This window comes from Staurois parvus, unplaced genomic scaffold (genome assembly GCF_062004578.1).
Source record: "Staurois parvus isolate SC_StPar_1 unplaced genomic scaffold, SC_StPar_1.0 ptg000299l, whole genome shotgun sequence".
Lineage (NCBI taxonomy): Eukaryota > Metazoa > Chordata > Amphibia > Anura > Ranidae > Staurois > Staurois parvus.
The window spans coordinates 21491762-21518919 of NW_028318095.1; the positions used below are offsets into that span (position 1 = coordinate 21491762).

The 27158-nt window shown below is 40.4% G+C and overlaps 1 protein-coding gene and 1 long non-coding RNA gene across 19 annotated transcripts in view; one reads left to right on the forward strand and one right to left on the reverse strand.

The window, feature by feature from the left end:
• The window catches only part of MYO18A (myosin XVIIIA), a 462365-nt gene that overhangs the window by 180441 nt on the left and 254766 nt on the right, over positions 1 to 27158 (reverse strand). The window lies entirely within an intron of this gene.
• LOC149457955 (uncharacterized) overlaps positions 1 to 27158 on the forward strand; it is an 86752-nt gene that overhangs the window by 24352 nt on the left and 35242 nt on the right. The gene's annotated exons all lie outside the window — the stretch shown is intronic.

The following is a 27158-nucleotide window of genomic DNA, read 5'->3' on the forward strand; positions in this document are numbered from 1 at the left end:
GATTTATGGAGCTGTTAGCTAATCCCTTTCAGATGCATTATCTTCCCATGGCCAGATCTTCAATAAATATTTTAAACGATAATGCACTAGGTCGGTGCGCCCTTTTTCTGTTTCTCCATTTACATCTGGCTATAGTGGGTTTTACATAAATTGAAAGTTCAGAAAGTAGAGTGGGATTTCTGCCTTTGGAACCTTTGTAAGATTTCTTGGATAGCATCTGTTAGTTTATTCATAGATTTTTCTTTCCTAGATTTGCTCTTCCAGGCTTGACCTTGCATCTTAATTGCCTACGTCTTTGTATATGGGGAAATATAAAATATGTTTTATTTTACAGAACACAGTTGGTTTAAAATGTGTTGTTGATTAGCTCTACTTACACAATATATTTGTTTTTAAAACCCTAGATATAATAATACTGCCCACAGTAAAATGAAATGAAAGATATGCACCACTATGTAAAGTAGCCACCATTAAAGGATTCATACAGTAGAAGGCAACATGTACAAGTCAATAACTTTTTGTTTTCACAATAGTAAAAGGTTTATTGGGACATCACAGGAAAATATAACATCTGTATTGCTTTTGTGTCTCACTAGCTGCTCTTACGATACATATTAAAAGCTAAAATATGATGGAGCACATTAAAGCAGTTTGTTTATGAAAAAGGATTATACGGCAAGTTTTTACTAACTTTGCGATCCTCTAGCATTTTATCTCCAGCTGCCAGTGCACAAATTATGTGCAGAGCAAGAGAAGATAAAGTAAAGTGTGATGGTCCTTTAGGGAGGGGAGGAGTGATAAGCTGACATAGGCACTTAAAGCTGTTAACCCTTTCCATGTTCTAGCAGAAAAGTCTGTATACTACCATTGTTGTGTCAGAGGCGTATTTTGACATACACTGACGAATGTCCGCTTACATGTAATCAAGTGCCATTTCCATTCAGCTAAAGCAGGGGTCTCCAAACGTTTCAGTACTATGCCACATTCTACATTTTACAAATATCCGAGGGCCCAAAAAAATTAGTTAATGATGAACACACTTCAAGAAATAACTTCACATAAGAAGTCCCCCCCCCTCCCCCCGAATAAAAGCGGAGGGTAAGGAAGCATTTAATAAAGGATTTCAGGTACACAACATATCCTCATTTTATTTCAGCTATGAAGAAAGTATCTTCTATGCTTACTTTAGTTTCATGCAATCCCCTGTACAGCAACAATCCAAAACCAAGACAGTAAGGGAAACTATTCTGATGCCAAACACAGTGCTTTAGTCAAATACCATCAACATGCTCATAGCTGGAGAGAGCAGAGGGGTGACATTGCCCATTAGAATCATCAGGCTGGTGGTATGTCTATCAATGGGCTTATAGAGCTTAACAGCACTGAGGACCAGGGATCTGGCAATGCAGTCTGGCAGGGCTGCCAAAGAATACAACAGGCTGAACAGAAACACAAACTTTTATAAAGGTAAAATACTGTAGTTCATTTATACAGTATCTATTTTAACTATGTATTTAACGGTTTGCCTAGCGTTCTGCTAAAATAGGATTTTGTAGTTGTGACGGAAGCGTAGGTAGGACAGAACACACAAAGAAGATAGAGAACACACAAAGAAGATGAGGAACACACAAAGCTTTATTGAACTATGAAAGACACTCAATCAGGACAGTTCATGGTACTCCACGACATGCGGCCTGTAGGGACACCCATGGTAAGCGGGCTCACGGGGACTCAACGGGACCTTGGTGATGGGGTCTGACCTCAGCACAACTCCCACAGTAGTCTTAATTTTTTTTTTTGCTTGACATTTTTAGAATATGTTTACACAGGAAGCAAGAATGATATACCCACACTCTGAAGTAAACCCTTTAGCTGTCCTTACTAGTGCCATCACTTGAGACTCTGTACATTCTCTTCTTCATTTCAAATAGGACAAAAATTCCCCTGCAATCTTACAAATCTGCATAAACGTGCAAAAAAAATGCCAAATAAATGTTTTGAGCATCCAGAAATTCCATTATTCTTGTCACAACAGAAAAAGCAACCAACACATTTCGGGAGTCCACAAACGTCCCCTTTCCAGGGCTTGCAAGCAATGTCACTTCACGATTACTTGGACTCAAAAGGGTTTGAAAATAGTTATAGATACTTGTGTCAGCAGACTAATGCAGCTATAAACCTTGGATAACTTTCCTGTTTGTGACAAGATAAAAATATTTTTTGGACTCTCGAGACAATTGTTTGGTGCTCTTTATGATTCACTTTTAGGCGGATATCCCCATTTCAGTGACCCCCCTTGTTTTAGGGGACCCTCGTTTTGTGCACAGATGCCATTTTCAAGTCATTAAGCACAACCAATGATTGATGGGTTATAGATTTATCCTAGTCCAATGCCCCACTTTCATTTCTCCTTCGAGTGCTAAAATTTGAGAACAGTTACTACAGGTCCCACACATCCAACACCTTGGGAAACAATGCTGCAGTGGGTACTCTAATGCACTGCACGCATCTGCTCTAAACACAAGAGCACAGAATCAAACTTGCAATACCACAATTGTTTGTACTGCTGTGAACTCTTGCAACCAAGGTAACAAGAAATTTTTAGAAGCATTGCATTAAAGTCCAGCTAAACTGTATCTGAGCACCACAAACCAAAAACACTTAAATTAATTTTTCATTTTCATAGCAAACTTGACCATCCATCCTTATCTCCATGTTTTATTTTGTTGAGAAATTGCTTTGAAAAAACACCCTCCTAGCTTTCTAGTTGCAGCCATCTTAAAAAAGGGCAGATGATTAATGCGGGCTCAAAATTTCAAGCCCTGAGCTACTAGCCTGGCTTTAAGCGTTACTTGCCACCAGTTGCCCCACCCAACCCCTACCCTGCCCGCGCCTAAACACGCCCTCGTAAATTGTCTCATGAAATGACACAGTTAAATGTTTTATGCAGAATAAAATTACAAAAATAAATATTAACAACTTTAACAATATTAACATAAAACAATGCAAACATAAAAGGAAAATAAGTGCTTTACATCAATAGGGAAACAAAATACTAAGTGTCACCACTCAAACTTTTGATAAACTTAGAGCATTTTCTTTTCATCTTTACAATTACACATAAGAGGCCTTCTCCTAGGTAAAGTGTGGCATTATGGGAAAACAAAGCAGAGCTTCCTTTGATGCCTGTGAGCCATAGTGCAAAGGTCAGCAGTGTAACACAAAAAAACCCATAGACCTATAGTGCACAGTTCAACTGACTCAGGTGCCCTCTTCCTCTACTGGTGGTGGTGGTAGTGGTGAGGAGTGCAATGATGTTGTGTCCATGTACCATGTAGTTGACAACTTTAAAAATTGTAAATGCAGCCAAAAGTAGCTCTGCAGCCTTCCTCTTATAGCAGATGAGGGGGCAGAGGAAGCTGCAGGTGGCTGCGGAGAAAACCAAACAGTAAAGCGGGATGACAGCAGATTAGTCTTCTCTCTACCACTGCAACTACAGAGCTGGAAGAGAGGGGAGACAGATGTTGCTGCTGCTTAAGTGGCAGACTTTCTTAATGTTTCCCTCCCGTATTCTTTACTTGCGCTGCTGGCGGCGCTCAGCCCCCCCCTCCAAGGGGACGCCTGGCACACACTTGTCCCCATGTTATTTCCACTCGCCAGATGCAAGCAAGCAAGCAAGTGGGTATTTTGAGGCCTGATTAATGTAGCATTTACTTCCTGGAATCCATCTGCCCTCAGACCAGACATGCAGGCAGGAGCCCCTCCTCTCCTCCGCCAAAAAAAAAAAAAGTCACATATGTCCTTGGATGTATGACATCATTTTGGCCTAGGCTAGAAACCAGGAAGCAACTGAAGAAATGTATGGATAAGGATTAAAAAGTGATAATGTTGATTGAGAGAGTTTAGTTCTGCTTTACCGTAAGCGCATGTCTGGGTCTCAGTCTTGAAATCCGAAGCAGTGTCCTGCCTGCATTTTCTAGACTACAGAACACAACTTGGCAGGGCTAATAACACTGCTTGGGATTTCAGTGCAGCAAAAAGCACAAATGTGAAATTAGGAGCATAATGGAATTATCGCTGATCAACTGGTCTTTTTCTGTACTTATCCCATTTTAAAAAAGTTTAAACATAGGAAAATTTTAATGCATTTAAGAGATTATCTGAATAATATTCTGTTTCACACAGTCTTCAGCATGTATAATAGCAGTGTGTACAGTAAGATTTCACAAAGTACTTGCAGAGTTTTAAGCAAGCATTGTTGAAGCTTTTAAAGTACCATTCAGCTCCAGTTTGTAAATGTTGAACACAGATCCTAATGGGAATGCTGATTGCCACTTTAAACAAGCTGCTAGCAGGCTTTACTACTACTTCAAGCTGGTTGAAAGTCTGCTAGCAGATGGTTTAAAGTGACAATCAGCACTCCCATTAAGATCTGAGTATGACATTTTCAAGCAGGCGCTGAAGGGAGCTTTAAAAGCTTAGAGAGTTACTTGAAGCCTGCTGAAAGCTTTGAAAAAGCTTGCAGAACATTTCATAAAAGCTTGGTGTTCACGTTAACGCACACGAGAAACAGGCCTAACTGCATTTATTTGCTCAAACACTTTAAATTAGGGGAGAGTGGCGCCGATTTGTTTAGCAGAGCCCTCAGAAGAAGAAAACTGCCATTGCAGATACTCTTATCAGTAAAGCTAGCCACAAATATGGAGATTAAGGTGACCCAATCTGAAAATTATTAAGTCTGCATAGCTTAACCTCAGCTCTGTAAGCACAATGCATGCAATCTTCGCAGCATTTTATACAATATTCCTTATTACTGCAATAATCAGCTTGGGAGAAAGCTGAAGATAACTCCGCTATTATCTTCAACAAACTCCACTTCTTACAGTAAAGTTTCTAGTGCCAAATACTTACACCACAATACGTTCTTCGCAATCTCTTTGTAAAGCGTCTCTACAAGTTCAAGAAGTTAATTGGAGAAGAAAAAAGGAATTCATTGTACTAGTAAATAAAAAAAAAATGGAGTTTTGTGAACTGGAGCACTGGGATTACTTTATAAATTAATGATGACTCATGCAAATAAGCCGTTTAGCATTTCTAATCTTCTGCCAGTAGGGACCGTAATTTTATTAAGAGTAAAAGGATTGTTCTCCGCAGGCCTGCAAAAAACAACTGCTAGTCCTCTCGGGTATTAAGGGATCAGCTGTGTTTAACGTATAGTCATGCAGGCTTCCTCTGTTGACTTCATGGTGTTAATGGCTTATGTTGGCAGTATAGAGTGGTCTGATGAGGAGTGAAGATTTTATGGGCAGAAAGATGACCTCAGAATATAAAATCTTACACAGCAGGACTCTGAGGAGTCAGGCCCATCACATTAAACCAAATAAACAGTAATTACTTGTCACCATGCGGAGGAGATTGTGAGCTTTACTTAGGGAGGACAATTTTTCATTTAAGTGCAACTCCAGGCACCTAAAAAATATGGATAAAGTATTAGAAACTGTCAGGTTTTTGTGGCTGTCTGTAGCTCTATTCAGAGAGTTCCCTATCCCAATGGCAAAATGATCACCAACACATGACAGGGGAATCGTACTTTTTTTCTCTTTAGAATAAACCCATGGTTGCAGGAAAGAAAATCGCTCCATCTATAGCCGGCTAGAAGGAAGGCCCTGGAAGCGGATTACTTTTACACTCTCACGAAGAAAGCAGTATACCACACAGAGTTGGACAGTTGTAAAAATAAAAATGTCTCAATTCAAAGAAAAAATACACAGTGGGGTTTATTTAATAAAGCTGGTTCACTCACAATCTCGTGCACTTGTGCATGGTAGCCAATCAGCTTCTAACCTCAGCTTGTTTAATTAAGCTTTAGCAACAAAACCTGGAAGCTGATTGGTTTCTATGCAGAAGTGCACGAGATTCTGAGTGAATCAACTTTAGTTAAAAAAAAAAAGTGTATCCAAGGGAATGACACTCCCTAAAGTGAATGTTACCTTAGTCAAGTAATTCCTACTGAGGAAGTGGTCATCTCCCAAACAAGCAAACAAGAGCTTTAGTTGACACTGCTTTCATGACTGGTGTGGTTAGGCAACCTGTGCTTCTTGTCAAACAATTAAATTGAGGACTGCTGCAAATATCTGTTTGCAAGATATAATGTATGTGAAACTGCACAGAAAAAAGTTGTGTTATGCCTCTAAATCGGTCACCATTTAAAATAAAGTGCTCCAGTGCAACAAATTCATAATCCTATAAATTCATACAAAAACATTTTACAAGCATTGTGCAAAGTGCTTATGCACAACAAAAATTCACAAATAAAATAATATATTAAAAGTGCTCATATGCATGGCAAACAAAATAAATCAAATTTGAAATCAAAGTCCATCAAGGTCTAAGGGTCACAAGATAGACAGGTGCTGTGAACAATCAACTCCAGTTCCTTCACTGTGTGTCACCACCACCATCAGAACAGGCCTCTTACCAAAACAAATAACCTCCACATTATAAGAGGTTAAAACAAAAGATTATTGCTCTTTATGGACTTCACAGCCTTTTCAAATGCCTTCTCTTGATTACTCTGTGCACAACAAGCAATCAGATATCTGCAAACACCTCCAAACATTGTCCTATGAAGGGAATGGAAGATTAAAGATGTCCAAACAGTCTAAATGACCACTCATCAGATTACCATAGTCTTTGCACACTTAGTGAAGGTAGATTACATCCCTGATCCCATTATACTGGGTCTTTATGCATGTATTTTCAGACCCACACCTATTAAAACCAGCACTAACTTTTCCACCAATTTTAGTTATAGTAGCTCTTCCACTGGATCACACTACACAGGCTAGCCTTTGTTCCCCACATGCATCAATGAACCTTGGGCACCCATGACCTTGTTGGTGGTATGATAGTCTTCCATCCTTGGACCACTTTTGATAGGTCATGACCACTGTAAACCCGGGAACATCCCACAAGAGCTGCAGTTTTGGAGTTGCTCGGAATTAGTTGTCTAGCCATTACAATTTATCCCTTGTCAAAATCACTCAAATCCTTACACTTGCGGAATATCCGATTGCCTCTTGAGGGATCAATGATATTTGTTCCCCTGCAGGAGCAAATTGGTTAATGCTTTACTGGGTTTTTTTTCCTTTATCTGGATCAACTGTGGGTATAGGATTATAACTTGTTTTTTGGGGGGTTTTTTATGGTTGAACTGGATGGACTTTTGTCTTTTTCCAGCCAGACTATGTAAACACACACACACAAAATGAATACCCTTGATACTGGAAAGAAAAGTTGCTCTTTGTGCCCAATGGAAGTAGACTCTCATGTAAGGCATGCCTTAGGCCTTTGGATACCCGATAAATGAAAAAGCAGGGCAACAAAACCCAATTTACAAGCACTAGGATATGCGAGTCCAGTGTTCTGCATAACAATGGGTATTGTTGTTGACAGCAACCAGGTTCATTTTTCCATTATTTAACAACTGACTTGTTGCAGTAAATCACCTGAATATTATCCTCATGGGCACTTATCATACAGGAAGCCTGAAGATACTGGGAGTGTTGTAAAAGGGTGACACATTGAAGTCCTGTTACCTGTAAAATTGTTCCGTTAAAAAAAAAAAGAGCAGTTTTACTCTCCTAGCACTTGAAGGAGCAACTAATACTGTAAACCCAGTGCATGGCACCCTTACAAGCTATGTGATGGTACATCATGCCAAGAATTAGGAGTTGCCACAGACAATATGTCTGTGGAGTTCCTCAATTATTAAGTATATCTAGTAACAGTTAGTCCCATTCAACTGGACTTTTTCTGTAGCGCTGAAGACTCTCTAACGCGTTTCGACACTTCCGGACTTCGTTTCGTCACTTCGTCTCGTCACTTCGTCTTAAGACAAAGTCCGGAAATGACGAAACGCGTTAAGGGCGTGACGTCAAGACGCACGTACGTGGACCGGAAGTGTCGCCGCGGCCATTTTGTTGGTTTTCAACACATGGTTTTCTACGCTGTTTGAGAGAAAAAGTTTGGAACCATGTCTGGAGCTGATAATTTTAAATTTCTATGTAAGTGATGAATAAAAAGTTATCCCTATGCTTTGAATACTAGTCCTGAGACCCTTCTTATCTCTCTGAGGACCTTGGAAAAAACTTCTTTGAAGAGAATGTGGAGGAATATTTTTCCATAGTATTGTGTGAGCATTTCAATACTTATAGAGGGTAATAGTATTTAGTACTACTGTGTGTTGGCTGATGGTACACACTGAATTGCAGTGACCACAGAGTGCTCACAGTTTGTTTTATGTGATTATATGCACTATAAGAAAACAATTTGGATTTTTTTTTTTTGCACAAAAAGTTTTTTTGAAGTGTATTTTGGTTGCACGGGGTGATTATTCTCATTATTATTAAGGTAATGCACTAGGTATTATTATATATTTTTTTTTGAGGTGCGTTTTGGATGGAATAGGAACCAATCCTTTTGGATGAAAAGAGAGGAGATAAAATTTTGGGATATTTGTGGACACTATTTTGGGTTGTGGATTGTTTGGTGTTATGTGATTGCATCCCATTGTTCTATTGTGTGTCTTGCTTGGGAGCAAACTATTATCGGATGTATGTGTTTGTGTATTGGCTTGGTGGGGGGTGTCTGCTGATGTGTTTCTTGTTACTGGGTGTGTATTGCCACGCCCAGTGTATAAATCCTGTCTCTGTGTTAAAATAAAGCAGTCTATTTCCTGGTTTAATACAAGACTGGTGTTGTTTAGTCTCGTATGGCCAGCGGTGGTGTCCATGGATCTGAGTTCGGACAGGGAAGCGGGAGTCTGACGGAAATACCCTAGTGCAGTCTGGGTCCAGTTCCATTACACACACCCCCAGCGGGGCACAGAAACTCCTAGTTTTAATTAAGCAGACAAGCTGACTGCTTGACACAGTGTTGAGTTAAACAAAACAACACAAAAATAAAATGATATTTCTGCTCTCCGTCACAAGCCCTAACCTAATGAGGCATGGACTGCTCTAAATTTCTGAAGTTATACTGTGGTGTCTGGCACCAAGCTGTCAGTAGCAGATCCTTTAAGTTGCGATATGGGGCTTTCATGGATCAGACAGATGCTCGGTGGATTGAGATCTGGAGAATTTGGAGGCCCAGTCAACACTTTGATCTGGGCCTCCAAAGATACATTCTTCCATTGCTCAATGGTCCATTTCTGATCCTCATGTGCCCATTACAGGCACTTTTAGCTGTGGACAAGGTTCAGCATGGCCACACTGACCAGTCTGTGGCTATGGAGCCCCATACACAACAAACAGTGATGCACTGTGTGTTCAGACACCTATTAAAACCAGCACTAACTTTTCCACCAATTTTAGTTATAGTAGCTCTTCCACTGGATCACACTACACAGGCTAGCCTTTGTTCCCCACATGCATCAATGAACCTTGGGCACCCATGACCCTGTTGGTGGTATGATAGTCTTCCATCCTTGGACCACTTTTGATAGGTCATGACCACTGTAAACCCGGGAACATCCCACAAGAGCTGCAGTTTTGGAGTTGCTCGGAATTAGTTGTCTAGCCATTACAATTTATCCCTTGTCAAAATCACTCAAATCCTTACACTTGCCAATTGTTTTTCAACAGGGACAACAACATGTGCACTTGCTGCCTAATATATCCCACCCACTTTCACATGCTATTGGAATGAGATAATCAATGTTGTTCACTTTACCAGTCATTGGTCATGATGTTATTGCTCATATATGTAAATGCATGGGTATTTTACCGACACGCATTACAGCTGAAGAAGCAGCTTGGACTAGCTACGGAACATTTGCAAATTTACAGATCAAGACCAGTTGAATGTAACCAACTACTACTAGGCTAGTGATGGTCAAGCTAACATTCAAATCACACCTATTGCATACCCAGCTGTCACTGGCCTAAGGACTTTATAAAAAGTATTTTTCCCTCACATAAAGGAGGTAGCCAATTTTCTGAACAGCCCATGGGCTTATTATGCAGAATGGAGTTCTTTAAATGCAAGACACACTATGCTCTTCCCTGATAAGCTAAATCTAACTCTCACAATTATCAAATGTAAAAAAAGAGATTCTAGAAACAGTTTCTTTTGAATTTAATTCAGACGCATTCTGCCAAGTCTGTCATCAATACTTAAATAAGATGCAACACATCTGTACATTAGGTTAATCACATAATATACTAGAAGGCTATTAGCAAAAAAAATGCAACACTAGTTCGTTGGCCATCAAATTGCTCAGAGCTTTCAGGATGCTTAAAAGCTAGGCAACAGAAAATGATGTGGCTTTCTTCAAAGTGGTTACATGGCACACATATTTATAGTAGGTCCCTCAATACCAGCAGCATTATTTTTCATTTAGATCCACGGTACACGTAAAGGGGGAGCATACAAGCTTAAATCCTTGTTTACTCCAAGTGAAATGAGCAAGATACAAATGCCATTTAAAGCAATATAAAAGTCAAATTTTCCCCTCATGTAAAATTACTATTACAATGTATATTATAGAGCTTATTCCCAACTAAAGCACCAAGCACACTATAATGTAAGTACTTTTCAAACACCCAAATGATGATTATCCATACAAACCCCGCTACATAGACCCACAAAGAATTGCTGTTTCTAAAGGCTAAATTGCTTTACATTTGGTTAGAAGTATTGAGAGTGTTTCAAATCACAAAAAGAACAAACAGGAGGGCGCAAACGCCTAGCGCATTACCAGCGATTTATTGTCCACAAAACATAGATGCCAAATGGATACTCACAGAAGTGGAAAGTAAAATCGCATAAAAACCACGAGATGCCACAGCAAGGGAAATCACATGTCCATACAACCCAGCTGGACTGACAAGCTGACGTGTTTCGGAGGTGTACCTCCTTCCTCAGAGCTATGCTAACCAAGTTTCAAATCATTAAAGAATGCAACACTTTTTTTTGCCGTATAAACTCTGACAGATTTGCAGTAAAATAAGTTGTCAGTGAGGTTGTCATTTTTAATATGTATATTTAAAAGAAGCATTAAAGACTACAGCTCCTCTTAATAAAGCACTGCCAGAAGGGTATGCCGATAGCAAATATATTCTAAATCTTAGGGGTGTATATAATGTATTACAAAAAAAAAAAAAATTCAGCCAGTACAAGCGCATGTACCATTCTGTGGTACAAATAGGGCAAAAGCTGCAAAAATGCATTTGGCCATTAGATGGCGCTCAGTATTATAGGAAGTTCCTATGATAATTGATGGCATTAAGTTTACAAATGCATTATTTTTCATTTTGAACCAATGAAAAACATCTGTACATCATAGAAAATATTCCAACAACATTTGTTTTATTTCCCCACACAGAACAAATGTATAAGCACTTTTGCTTGGCAAATTGCTAAGCAAATAAATAGACGTTGGATTATGTATCTTATTGGCTGTTTGGCATAATTTGGAAAGGTCCTGGAGCGCAGTATAAATTGCATTTTTTCCTAGATGACATGGGCCATCTAGATATTCTTCCCCCCAGCAGTCCTTGAAGACATCTTTGGCTTTCTAGAAGAATTAGCAGTCATGGCAGCACACGGACAGACACATCATAGCTGTCCCTGTGCTTTCCTCGTATTTTTCTATTACTGTTGGCTTTGTTAAACAAACAAGCTAAACCCCGGATTGAATTCCCAACGGCGATCAGGCACGCACAGGTGGTGCATATTACATGAAGAGTCGGCTCTAGCAAACACGCTGTCAGTTTGTGGAGTCTCGGGGTGACATTTAATGCTAAACAGCGAATAGCAGAGTATTTCCACAACACAATAAATGGCATTGAGCTCTACAGATGCTCAGGTGACAATTTCATGGGTTGTGCAATTATGCAAGATGTTGAGTGATGCTACATTTAGCATTTCTATGTTGTTGTTCTGCTGAAGGCATTGTTCTGCTGGCAGCAGCTTGGGGCACAGCTCATCTGTTTGCCTGTAAACGTTATTATTGGCTCTTTATTGTGGATGTTGGTTAACCACGAGTTTCAGGGTGGATTCTACACAATAAACCACCAACATCTAGATGATAACATCTAGCAAGGGGGTTAATTATCTTAAGGATAATTCAGGCTTACGCATTCAAATGACAAAAAACTACTTTACTGTTACATATTGTATATTATCTGCATAGGACTATAGGAAATTTAATGTGAACCTATACCCTAAAAGTAAAGATTTGCTATATCATGGTAAAATTTAGAAAAAGTTCATTTTGGATAAACGATACCCTAAGCAGTACCTTTTGATTGGATCCCTTCAGGAAATTAGCAGTGCGTAGCCTGATGTGCCTAGGCACCCCTGTTCCTATAGCCTTATAGCTGTATATCTGCAGTGAGAGATCATCTCAGATATATCCTGCCTATGATGGCTACCATTCTCTGTATTTTATGCCAGGGTTAGTAATAGATCAGTAGTCAGTACAGAGCTTTATAGAAACAATAAGTGGTTTGCACTCTCATCTGGCGGCACTAGAGTCATCTGTTCGAATCCCAACCACGGCACTACCTGCATGGAGTTTGCACGTTCTCCCTGTGCATGAGTGGGTTTCCTCCGGGTACTCTGGTTTCCTTCCATATGCCAAAGACATGTTAAGATTATTTGGCTCCTGTCTAACTTGGCCCTGGAATGTGAGTTAGGGACCTCAGACTGTAAGCTCGAGGGCAGGGACTGTACAATACATATATATGTAAAGTGCTGCACAAATTATTGGCACTATATAAATACCTATATTAAATAAATAAACATAGTTTTGGCACATGCAGAAACAAGACTAGGTCTAGCATGCTGATATCACCTGCACTGTTCCTCTGCCGTGGATCCTGTCTGCTATAGTAGAGCTAGCACTGTTAGCACAAACTATGCAACCTGGGTCTCTTTAATTCAACCTTTATGTCAGCTATGTCACAGATGGAACATCTCTACTTCACACATGGGCCTCGTTTAGACTTGCGGTTGGGATGGCAAAAATGGGCAGTTGAGCCATGTTTTTGAACCCCCCCCCCCTTAAGCTGCAATAGACAGCGGGTGGGAATGTTTACATGGCACGGCCGCAATGTATTTGCTTCATGCCCCGTTGACCCGACGTGTAGCAATAAGCAGGCAGCGAGACTGATGGATCCTACATATTCCAGTCAGTGGGAAAGCATCCCAAATACCCTGCAACCGCATGCAATGAACACGGTTGCGATGCGTTTGTCGGCAATAAGTTAAAAAAGGCAGTGAGGAAGCATCACGTCTTCCTCACTGCCCGTCAGTAGCCTCTGGAGCACGATCCAAACGTGGATCAGGGCTTCAGAGACAAGGGAGATTTAGACACATATCTAAATTTACTCATAGGATGAAAGAATAAAAAAAATCTCTACTTCTCAAATGATGTAAGAACATTTCATACATGTTTACATGCAATTAAGCAGATGTACAAATTCTTGGGAAGCCCTTCCTTGTGAAATCACAGACTTCTCAAACTTTTTTTTTTTTTAAGCAAGTTTGTTTTTGTTCATGTCTAATGTAACTTGATTTTTAATCCACTGATTCTTGTGTATATTACATTTTCTTCTGTTCTATGCTCGTATGTGAATGTCTTGGGCGATGGGAATGCAGCACTGTATCATATACTGCTCAATATTTTAAACATGATCAAGAATAATGTAAATTATAAAACAAAACACAAGAATGGAATGGATCGGTGGCTGATTTCTACTGCATGTACTATTTATGTTACAAACATGAATTACAGCCTCTGTTTCTAGTGATGCATCTCTAATCACAAGTTAAGTTAGTCATGCATTAAAAATACAGAGTTGTTTTATCCCCAATGATTCAAGCAGTACTGAAACCCTTGATTGGTAAACTGTAAAATCCGGCTGTGCCTCTTTTATTAGGCAAATAGCATCTCTCTCTAGAGCCTCTGATAAGGCAGACAACATGCAAAGTACTAGAGCCCCTATAAACAAATAAGCAGCTACAGTAACTTAGTTTGGTAATACAAAATGTCTAAACAAATATAAAGGAATCCCTGGTTATAGAAACAAAATTCTGTATGCATTACATTATTAGATATCAACTGAACTGCAACTAATATTTCCTGGAGCACATCATGTCAGCTTTTTAAACAAATATCAAAATAAAAAGAATATTTAACAAAATATTGGGGTCGATTTACTAAAACTGAAGAGTGGAAGATCTGGTGTAGCTGTGCATAGAAACCAATCAGCTTCCAGGTTTTATTGCCAAAGCTTAATTGAACAAGCTGAAGTTAGAAGATGATTGGCTACCATGCACAGCTGCATCAGATTTTGCACTTTTCAGTTTGAGGGCCAATTCACACCAGTGCAGTCCAGTGCAGCTGTAAACCGCAGATCAACAGAAGAACATCTGAAAACAATTTCCACTGTATCCTATTCACACCATACTGTTGTACTCCACTGCGCTAAAATGCAAAATGTATGTCAACGTACATCGAAATGTATGTCAACGGACATCGGTGTGTATGTCAACGGACATCGGTGTGTATGTCAACGGACATCGGTGTGTATGTCAACGGACATCGGTGTGTATGTCAACGGACATCGGTGTGTATGTCAACGGACATCGGTGTGTATGTCAACGGACATCGGTGTGTATGTCAACGGACATCGGCACGTGTTAAAACATTACTAAAATGAATGGAAATGTACATGCATTTTAGCGCAAGTCGGTGTGAATTGGCCTTTAGTAAATCATCCCCCATTGTTTGAAAAAGTTGCGTCTGTAAGTAGCACCTGAAAAGTCCTGTCTTTTTTTTCTTCTGCTGTTACTACTAAATACTACAGATGTGCTGCAACCAGTTTATTTTGCCATGTTATTTTGTCTTTGTTTAAATTTTTTACAACAGTTAGAAGATACTCCCGGCTCTATTGGCAGTTTCATATCACTGGACATTAAGCAGAGCCAATGTGATTTAATTTGCCTGCAACTATGCACACTGACATATCCATAGAGTGGAATAGGCTGACTGTACCAATTACAAATTTTACAACAAAACCCTTTAAGAACAAACAAGTTTAAAGGTACTACAGAGGTCCACCTGCTACTTTATTAAATGATAAACCAAAGGTATTTGTTTCATTAAATGTTTATTTACTTAGGACAAAAGAGACAAATAAAATGATGGTACCATAAGGCCTTCTTCACACGGGCGGTTTGTTTAGGTCGCGAGATTCCTACAGCAAGAATCTACAGGTTCTTGCTGCTGGAATGACTGGGTTATGTGATCAGCAGCAGCACATAGAACGATTAGCTGTGGTTTGGGACGGGCAGCACAGTAGCTAAATGGTTAGCACTTCTGCCTGGCAGTACTAGGGTCATTGGTTCAAATCCCAACCACGGCACCACCTGCCTGGAGTTTGCATGTTCTCCCTGTGCCTGCGTGGGTTTTCTCCGGGTACTCTGTTTTCCTCCCACACTCCAAAGACATGCTGGTAGGTTAATTGGCTCCTGTCTAAATTGACCCTAGTATGTGTATGTATGAATCTGAGTTGGGGACCTTAGATTGTACGCCCTTGAGGATAGGGATTGATGTGTATGTACAATATATATGTAAAGCGCTGCGTAAATTGACGGCACTATACAAGTACCTGATATAGATATAATATATATATCCGATCCTGGACGCAGCTGACTGCAGTTAATCACTGTATGCAGCTACATGCATTCAGCAGTACCCGCTGTCAGCCCGCAATTAGTTTAAATGGGCTGAGATACCGCTGCTGATTGCACAACCCTGTCATTCCAGCAGCAAGAATAAGCAGATTCTTGCTGAAGGAATCCGGCAGCCACACCAACCTGGCCGTGTCAAGGAGGCCCTTTGGCAGTGCTTAGTGGTATCCACCAAAATATAATTTTACCTTTTAGGTACAGTTATCCTTTAGTAAATAAATGATAATCAAATATATATATATATTTTTTTAAATATGTCCCAATGTTAGGGCTCATGTAGACAAGCTTTGTTTTCCTGCAGTTGATGTGCATTTGAAACTCGGGTCAGCAAATTCCCATTTACTTCAATTGTGTTGTGCAAATGACAGTTCCAAGGCTGTGTTTGACCTACTTTGTGCTTCTTTAGATGTAGATTGTACTGAGGAGCATCTGAAATGTAGGCAAAGAAGATCAAATGCAGCCTTTTCTTTTTTAATGTTGCATTTTTTTTCTGAACACATATGTTTGAGAAGTGCTGTATTAAAACAAATAAAAAAATACTGAGTTGGAAAAGATAATGTAGTGTGGTGTTGATGGATGTGGTTTGCATATTCTATAGGGCCAAATCGCACTGTAAAAAGCACCAAAGCAACTCAAGAACCTATTATAAAATCGCACCACACATTGATGTGATCAGGCACCATTGAAAATAGTGTGACTTCTCTTGTCATGCTGTTCTGTGCGACTCAAGTCATAGCTTAAATTGCACTACTGTGAACAAGGCCTTAAGCATTTATTCTGATTCATGTATGTGTTGTTGTGCTGATCATGTATGTGTTGTCCCCTTGAACCACTTGCCCTCCAGAGGATTTACCCCCCTTCCTGTCCAGGCCATTTTTTGCGATACGGTGCTGCGTTACATTAGCTGACAATTGCGCAGTCATGCAACACGGTAGATAAATTTATGTCTTTTTATCGCACAAATCGAGCTTTCTTTTGGTTGTATTTGATCACCTCTGTGATTTTTATTTTTTGTGCTATAAACAAAGTTTGAAAAAAAAAATAATATTTTTGACTTTTTGCTATAAAACATATCCAGTTAAAAAATTAAAAAAAAAATAAATCAAAATTTCATTATAAATTTAGGCCAAAATGTATTCTGCTACATGTCTTTGCTGAAAAAAAAAATCTGAATATATGTAAATTAATTGGTTTACGTGAAAGTTATAGCGTCTACAAATGGTGGTATATATACTGGAATTTTTTGTTTTAGTTTTTTTATACTAATAGCGTCCCCAAAAACGCAGAGTTAGCCCCTACGCCTACCCTGCCTTCTCCCTCAGCAAGTGCAGTCTCAGTAGGTCACTGTCACTTGATACATTGTACACAGTACTGCAGTGTTCGCAATATCAGGCCTGATCTCTGTTAGCACTTGCCAGTATATTTTTTTGTAGCGGTTCAAGCAGTCCCTGACAGCCAGGTGCTCTGTGGCGAGTCCCATAAGTGCAGTACAAGTTGGTGCGGTGGTGAACACTAGTATTGTCCCGCAGCCACTAAGAATTCGCACACAGGCCCATAGACCCCTAGTATATCTTTCCAATTGTGCTTGCAAATCCCGATTGGTAGTCCACAAATTCTGCAGCACCTGTACTTCCCCCATTCACTGCCCAAACCGGAATTCAAGTGGAAACAGCAAATTTAAATACTCCCCTTGATTTTTTGGAGCTGTTTTTCACAGAAGATCTGTATGCATCGATTGTGGATCAAAGCCATTTATATGCACAACAGTTATTGCCACCAACACAAATTCAAACCTTGCCAGACCATTCACATAGCAACCCATTACGGTTTTCAAATTTAAAGTTTTTTAGGCCTAACCCTCAACATGGGCATTACTAAAAAAATGAATTGCAGTTGTATTGGTCCACAGACCCAATTCATCATATGCCTGTGTTCTCTCCTGCCATGGCCAAGCATAGATATGAGAGTATAATGTGTTTTATGCATTTCAATGACAATACACTCTGTCGTCCTCGGGGTGACCCTGAATTTGACCGGCTCCACAAAATTCAGTCCCTCGTAAATCACCTTAACCAAAAATTTGCAGATGTCTATACTCCCCAGCAAAACATCTGCGTTGATTAATCCATCATTAATTTTTCTGGCCGCCTTCCATTCAAACAGTTTCTCCCCAGCAAGAGTGGCAGATATGGGGTCAAGATGTATAAGACCTATGAGAGGAAAACAGGCTATACATACAAGTTTTGGATTTACAAGGGAAAAGATAGTCACGTGGAGTCTACCAGATGCCCAGACTACATGGGGAGCAGTGGCAAGATAGTTTGGGACTTGGTGTCATCTTTTTTCCATATGGGGTACCACTTATATGTGGACAATTGTTATTCAAGCGTGCGACCTAATTGCCGGGGCTTCCCCCAACGGCTTGTAAATACCCGTCTTAGAAAGGGGGAAAAAGCCTGCTTGAGAAATGAGGATGTAATTCAGCTGGAGCTCTGACTTGTTTATTCAGACAGCAACAGGGTCTTGCTCTCAAAATATGCATAAGTCAACGTGGGCAGCTCTGTTGGATGAGATTTTTCATCCACAGTTATAAAAAGAGCATACATGTCGAAGCATGGGGGCCTGGGGTGGCCAGTGGGTGGATGGCCCCTATGCTTCGGCATATATATTTTATAAAATTTTTTGGCACATTAGACGTGGGTGGATGCAGGGCGGCATATTCTAACGGTGGGCATACCACACACTTTTTCTGGCAGAGATTTCTTCTGTTTTTCATTCAGCCCACATAAAAAAAAAAAAAAAAAAAACATAGCACATACACTCTACAAGTACTGGTACATCACTGGACTTTTATAGTGCTTATATCAGGACGATGCCTGCAGGCGACCCCCCTCTGAAGATGTGCTTGAGCACGATACGCATCAGGAGGAGCCACATCACGCCGTGACGTCACGCCGCCGGAGCAACGTGGAGCTCCGGTGGCCATCTTTTGATACAGGACGGTTAGTCCCTATGTGATCACCAATTACTTTTATATACTCTATGATGCATCTTTACTGAATAACGTAATAAAATTTCAACATCACCTACTACACTATGGGCGTATCCTTGTTCTTACCCCCGGGGGGAGCTCTTTGAATTTACAGATACATCACCTCTGGACGGATCATACATCCATAAGTGGAAATCTGCCTCCCTAGAGAGCAATACCAGGTTAACCCCTTATAGGGGAACCCCAGTGGACGTGGATCACCTGTTAAGCCCTAAGGATCCTGTCTGTCATCCCTTAGAGGGAAGACCTTCTAGTTCCTGAACCCCCTTGTGATGAGATCTGGATTATTAATATAAGGCACATTTAATACGCACGTCCGGTGAGTGTGCATTACTTACATCACCATTCGCACAGATACCGGGTCCAGTTTTACAAGAGCATAAGAGTCACTTTTGAACTGTCGTACTCATTTTTTCAATTTTATTTTCATGAATTATTCTGGATATTTATATTGATTTATTGGCATTTAATTTTTAGCACTGCACCTCCCTGTATACAATCATCCTGGTGTCGTTTTTTGCAGCTGGCGATAGGCTTTTCTGCCAGCTGACCATAGAACTGATTGGAGACCGGAATGGTGCCAATCATCTCTATAGTGCAAGAAATCGAAAGCTACGAGCAATTTCATCACTTCAGTATTGCAGGATATAAACAGCACCATATGTAAACTGGGAAAGCATCTGATCACACTGATCTTGGGGAGATTAGATAATTTAAGGGCAGAGCAGATATCTAGAGTCTGATAGACCCCAGTCTTAAAGCGTGTCATGTTTGGTATCCATTTACTTGGCATACCATCATTTTGTTATATTTTACTAAATAATTGGCCAATATATTGTGTTTTTGTGCATTAAAAGTAAAAAAAACTGTATTTTTTTTCAAAACACTTGCGTTTGAAAAATCGCTGCGTGAGTACTATGAGACATAAAAAATTGCAGCACCCATTATTTTATTCACTATGGTGTCTGCGTTAAAAAATATATAATGTTTGGGGGTTCAAAGTAATTTCCTAGCAAAAAATACTGATTATTTTCATGTGAACAAAAAGTGTCAGAAAAGGCTTGGTCTTCAGGTGGTTAGAAAAGTGAATGATGCATGGCATAAACTTCTAATGCTGGGCATAAAATGCCCCCCCCCCAAAAAAAAAGATCCTTTTTGGAAAGTAGACACCCCAAACTATTTGCATAGAGGCATGTTCAGTCAATAGAATAATTAATTTTTTCACCACAAGTTTTTGGAAAATATTTTTTTTTTTTTTTATATATACTAAATTGTCATTTAAATGATTTATTGCTCACACATGCCGTGGGTATATGTGGAATTACTCCCCAAAATACATTCTGCTACTTCTCCCGAGTATGGGTATTCCACACGTGAGAGATTTTTTGTCTAGCCAAGTACAGGACCCCAAAATCCAATAAGCACCTTCAGGCTTTTAAAGGGCTTTATTTCCTCATTACACTTCCTGACTACCTATCACAATTTTGGAGGCCCTGAAATGCCAGGATAGCACCAACACCCCCCCCCCCCCCCCCAAATGACCCCTTTTTGGCAAGTAGACACCCCAAGGAATCTGATAAGAAGCATGGTGAGTATTTTGCAGATCTCGTTTATTGCCACAAGTTTTTGGAAAATGAAGAAAGAAAACAAAAAATTATTTTACTTTTCTTTTATATTTCAAAACCTTGTGAGAAAAAAAATGAGATCTGCAAAATACTCACCATGCCTCTTTTTAAATTCCGTGGGGTGGCTACTTACCAAAAAGGGGTCATATGGGGGGGTGCTATCCTAGCATTTCAGGGCCTCCGAAACTGTAATAGGTAGTGAGTAAGTGAAATGAGGAAGTTATGCACCTTCAGGCTTTCAAAGTAGTCATTGGATTTTAGGCTCCTGTATGTGGCTAGGCTCCCAAAAAGTCTCACACATGTGGTATCCCCATACTTGGTAGAAGTAGCAGAATGTATTTTAGGGTGTAATTCCACATATACCCATGGTTTGTGTGAGAAATATATCATTTAAATGACAACTTACTGTAAAAAAAATGTTTTTGTCATTATCCAAAAATTGTGGAAAAAAAATAAATCGCCATGGACTCAATATGCCTCTCAGCAAATAGCTTAGGGCAGGCCTTGAAATTTCCACTCACCTGCTCGCCAATGGCGAGTGGAAATTATTGCTAGGGGAGAGCGTGTCCCCCAAGGCCATCTTGCTGAGCAGGCTCGGAGCTCAGGCCGGATCTGTCATTGGCACTGGGAGCCGTCAGACTGCTCAATAGCTGAGCGCAGTGAAAGCAAAGGAAGAAGTGTGTGCTGTGCTCTCTGCCTCCCCCTAGAGTACAGTACCTGGCTCTGTGAGTGAACAACAAAGTACTGCAACGTGTGTGTGTCTGTGTCTGTGTCTGTGTGTGTGTCTGTGTCTGTGTGTGTGTCTGTGTCTGTGTGTGTGTCTGTGTCTGTGTGTGTGTCTGTGTCTGTGTGTGTGTCTGTGTGTGTGTCTGTGTGTGTGTCTGTGTGTGTGTCTGTGTGTGTGTCTGTGTGTGTGTCTGTGTGTGTGTCTGTGTGTGTGTGTGTGTCTGTGTGTGTGTGTGTGTCTGTGTGTGTGTCTGTGTGTGTGTCTGTGTGTGTGTCTGTGTGTGTGTCTGTGTGTGTGTCTGTGTGTGTGTGTGTCTGTGTGTGTGTCTGTGTGTGTGTGTGTGTGTGTCTGTGTGTCTGTGTGTGTGTGTGTGTGTCTGTGTCTGTGTGTCTGTGTGTCTGTGTGTGTGTGTGTCTGTGTGTGTGTGTCTGTGTGTGTGTGTCTGTGTGTGTGTGTCTGTGTGTGTGTGTCTGTGTGTGTGTGTCTGTGTGTGTGTGTCTGTGTGTGTGTGTCTGTGTGTGTGTGTGTCTGTGTGTGTGTGTCTGTGTGTGTGTCTGTGTGTGTGTGTGTCTGTCTGTGTGTGTGTGTGTCTGTGTGTGTGTGTGTCTGTGTGTGTGTCTGTGTGTGTGTGTGTCTGTGTGTGTGTCTGTGTGTGTGTGTGTCTGTGTGTGTGTCTGTGTGTGTGTCTACCTAATTTCAGCTCACACTGGTCACATGATCCTTTATGTCAGCCAGTGGTGGCTTCAGGGGAGAGGAGAGAGCACTTAACAGCGTGTGTGTGTGTAAATGTGTGTCTGTGTATGCATGTACATGTGTCTGTGTTTATGTACATGTGTGTATCTGTACATGTTTCTCAGTGTATGTACATGTGTCTGTGTGTGTGTGTGCATGTATATGTGTGTGTGTTTGTATGTATGTATGTACATGTGTCTGTGTGTGTGTATTTCTGTGTATGTACATGTATCTGTGTGTATGAGTGTCTGTACGTGCCTGTGTGTGTGTACATGTGTCTCTGTGCGTGTGTGTGTACATGTTTCTGTGTATGTACATGTCTGTGTGTGTGTACAGGTGTCTCTATGTGTATTTGTTGGTGGCGAGTAACTCTTAAGGCCTGGCTATTAGCTCAGGACTTGAAATTTTAAGCCCTAGCTTAGGGTGTCTACTTTCCGAAAAGGGGTTTGTACTGCCCTGGTATTTTAGCACCTAAAGAAATGTGAAAGTAAAAGCTGTGTAAATTCCATTATCTATTCTATTCCATAGTTTGTAGATGCCATAACATTCACACAAAGCAATCAATAAACACTTATTGGGATTTTTTTTTTACCAAAAACATGTAGCAGAATACATTTTGGCCTAAATTTATGACTAACTTTGAGTTTAGTATATATTTTTTATAGCCGAAAGAAAAAAAATTTGTTTTGTTATTTTTTTCAAAATTTTCATTCTTTTGTTGTTTATAGCGTGAACAATACAAAGCGCACAGGTGATCAAATACCACCGGAAGAAAGCTCTATTTGTGTGGAAAAAAAGGACATAAATTTTGTTTGGGTACAGCATTGCATGACCGCGCAATTAGCAGTTGAAATAGTGCAGCACCGAATAGTAAAAAGAGGCCTGGGCAGGAAGGGGGGGGGGGGTAAATCCTCAGGATGGCAAGTGGTGAAGCAGTTTTTACATAAATAAATAAGGTTTTACATAAATAAATAAAAGCTGACCATTGTTAGCACCCCTGTCAGTGGTAGGTAGTTTGTCCCAAACCTCAAACTGCTACAAGTACATTTTGTTTGTGCTGGAGACTGCCCTGGACTGACTGGATCAGTTGCTGGTTGTGAGTAGGTGGTTGTGTGGGCAAAAAAGGAAGCAGTTTGTTCCGCAGGTTGCACCCAGTATTAGATAATGGCAGTGAAACCTCTTTGGGTTTGGGCTGCTGCCCTTTTGGTATGGCCTTATGGTCATTTCCACATGTAAACACAAAAAAATAGGAAGGAAGAAGTTCCTAGTATTCAAAATTGTAAAATATATTTAAAGGTATTTGCTGTTTAAAGGGCTGTGTTTGGCTCTATGATATAGTAACCCGGAAGTGATGTCTTCATTTACTCGAAAAGCAATCTTGATGAGATTAAATGCTTTTTAAGGGCATTATTAACCTCAGATGACTCCATAAAGAGTACCTGTCACTGCCTATTTCTGCCAAAAGGGATGTTTACATTCCCTGCGACAATCAATGTGATAGCGATAAAAAAAAAATTACAAAATTAAAATATGCCCATCCACCTATGCTTGTGCGTAAAGGCAAACGCAAACATCAGTCCCACGTGCACGCAAACAGTGATCGTCCTCTACATGCAAGGTATTGCCGCGAACATCAGATAACGGGCAGTGATTTTAGCACCAGACCTCTTCTGTAAATCTAAAGCGGTAACTTGTAAAGGCTTTTAAAGCACTGCCTATGGATAATAAAAATGTAAGTTGCTTGTCGCCATTGCACAGCCATGCGCAGTTTTAAAGCATGACATGTTTCGTATCTATTTACTCAGTGTAACATCTTTCATATTTGACCAAAAATGGGTTATGTATTGTGTTTTTTTGTATTAAAATTTTAAAAAGTATATTTTTTCCGAAAAACTTGCATTCGAAAAACTGCTGTGCAAATACCGTTACATAAAAAAATGCAAAACCCCCCAATATTTTCTCTAGGGCCTCGGCTTTAAAAATATATATAATATTTGGGGGTTCTAAGAAATTTTCTAGCAAAAAATACTTGTTATGTGTAAACAAAAAGTGACAGAAAAGGCCAAGTCTTTAAGTGGGTAATATGAACATAAAGGTAGACGATATACTTTCACAACAACTTACAGCATCAGTGCAACATTCCACATATCTCTGCGGAAAAGTGAAAGCACTGTTTATTCCTGATCCACCATAGAACAAGTCTTGGCCCAGCCTCATCAAATTCTCCCTTGGCAAGACTCTGTATTCATAGTCAGCACTGTGAAGTACTTCTGCTGTGAAATTCAATTGTCACCACACGAGTTACAGAGAAAGACATAAAAGTGGAACGGGACATCCATATCATTTACTACAGAATCCAATTCAGAAACATTGGGCCTGGAGCCAGCAATACCAGAGGCAAAAACCTGTGTTCTCTCAGAGCATTACCTGCCACAAGCTGAAAATCACTCAATCGGAGAGATATCACTGAACAGCACAATGTTTTTCCATGATATGACTAACAAAGTGATAGAAACAAACAAGGGCGCAGATATAGAACACCCAGATGAAAGGCAATCATTGGCGGGCCAGGTGGGCTAGTGTAGGGGTGTCTTTGCAAGCAATAACAAACACATGACAGCAGTGGAAGTACTGCTGGAAAAGCTCTATGACCAAGCTTTTTTATTCATAGAAAAAGTCTGAAGAAAGTTCATTTGAGGTTCAGAAAGTGGGACAAACAGCAGATTATGTTTCTTCTGCTATGAATACTTCCAAGCAATGGTGTCTGGTTGCCTTTGGTAACTGCATTCAAAGTAGTTGAAAGGTGACAAATGACCCCTTTGGAACCTATAGTTTGTCTCTTTTCCCTTTCTTACTCTACTTATGCTTTTCTTGCTGGGTGTTCACCTTGGCCTTTGGGCCCAGGTAACACAAGTAGATCGACGGCTACCTCCGTACAGTCGCTCATTAGCAATTCACTTTGTTAAAACATTTGTTGTGCATTATTCCACCCATGCTTGCTTGCCTGAATTTTCACCATGCTACCCCTGCATTGGTGATCCGTTGTGTATGTTCTTGCTGAAACAATAAAAACGATTGAACCAGAAAAGTGACAAATGAGAAACCACATTTGATTAGTGTTATGCCTTCACTTTACCTTCCATCCAGTCCTAAAGGATAAGTTCACCTTTCATAACATGTTACATGTCTGTGTCACTCATTCACTGTGTTCTGTGAATGAGAAACTACAAGTCCTGACAACCTTAGTGGCTGTTGGCTTGTAATTCTCAATGAGCTACCATGGCACTGTGGAGCACCAAGGTAGTTCATTTAGACATCTTGCCCATACATCCTGTACGGGCAAACAGATATACTGACAGGTCTGCAGGAGACCTGCATGTTACCATGCAATGGTGTACAGGCTCCTGCAACAAAAAATAATAAATGCATTTTTTTTTACCAGCAAAATAATGTGCATTTATTATTCTTTGTATAAAGGTGAACTTATCCTTTAACATTTGCAATGTAATATTTTCTTCTTTCTTCTCGTTCTCTTCTACGCCAGTACCTGATATGGTAAGTCTAGAGTGATGTACTGTATATGGCCTGATGAGTCCAGAGAAACCAACAAATCTTAGCATTTCCAGCAAAGATCGGGAGACCACAGGGTACGGCTTCCCCTGGATAATGAATCATTGACCACTGGAAGTGCATTATCATAGGGATTCCATCACTATGGAAAATGTCTGGGCCTCAGCTGCTCCTTTTCATATAAACACAAAGGAATTAAATATTCCTCTCCAAGACACCACATCCACAAATCAGCCACAGACAGATGTTGTCAGGGAAGCCATGATGAGCCTCAGTGCGCATAAGAAAAAAGACAAGCATCTACAGTAAAATACATTTTATCTCCAGTGCTAAACTGCAAGGTACCTCAACCCTTTGGTGTCGACTGCCTCCCAGCCCTTTAAGGGTTTTAAAAACTGGAAGGCAGAGGCAGACCTTCAGGTCATGTCCCCGCTGTGATTGGCTGTCTCCAGAAGTCACATGATCTTAAAGCTTCCGATCGGAAGTATGCATCACAAGCTGATCACCTCCAGCTGCTGAGCTAGGAGCGTGCAGGGAGCATGCTCTGAGCATGGTAAGTAGCTTCAACAGGGACGCAGACATGCATGTGGCTGGCATCAGGAAGTTAAAAACTACAAAAAATATAGTATTCTACAGTTAATAGCCTTTGTTGATCTTGATAAATAGCCACGTGCTATGGGCTCACTTGTGCGGGCTCGCTTCCCGATCTTCCTATTCTCCAGTCCACCGCTGGCAGTCCTGGCTCCTCCCACCCAATGAGTGCCCATCACTTGCTCACCCTCGAGCCCTGCCTGTCCATAGGCACACAGAGCATGGCTCGGCCCAGCCCCCCACTCCCTTCTCAATGTCTGTAATTGACAGCTGTGGGAGCCAATGGCTCCCGTTGCTGTCTCTAAACGTTTGTGAAGTGAAAAAAAAAAACCCTTCAGTCATTGACACATTTCACCCAATTTCAGGGTTAAAGTGTTTCTAAAGAGGGAAGTTCAAGGCGGAACTCTGCACAGGCTTATCAGTAATAATAACGTTTTTACACTAACATTGAAATATTTTAGAGTTCAGCCATTCTACTCTTTTGTGCATTGCTACCGCTACTGCACAAACACCCCTGGTTGTGTTAGAGTTTGTCCAAACCCTGTCTCCATCAGGTTTGGCGAATAGCTTGGCTGCCATGCAATATGTCATTATTGATTAAATTAAATTGCCGGTATTTGCAAAAACGTTACACATGGGTTCCGGGAGCATAAGGAGATTTACCATAAAGCAGGAAGTCACCTGAACTAGGCTTCATGCATATTGGGGCTCTTTTGAATGCTTCTCTTCTGGCAGGAGAAAAGCAGCTGCAAAAAAACGTGTTTAGGCGCATCAAGCGCTAGGGTATTTGTTTATTTAATGCGCCCGAATATGAATTTTTAATTTATTCTGGACAAAACTGGAGAGTTTTTTTTTTTGCCAAAGATTAATTGAACAAACTGAAGTTGGCAGCTGATTGGCTACAAGCACTATTTTGCACTCTCCAGTTTTAGTAAGGCCTAGTTCACACCTTGTCCACACAGGAATTGCACAGGAACATCTGAATCCTGTGCGATTTACATGATGTTCTTTGTGGTGCGATTTCAGCTTTTTCATTTTGAATGGGTTAAAATTGCATCGCACCAAAAGAAGTGCAGGCGCTACTTTTTGAAACGCACTA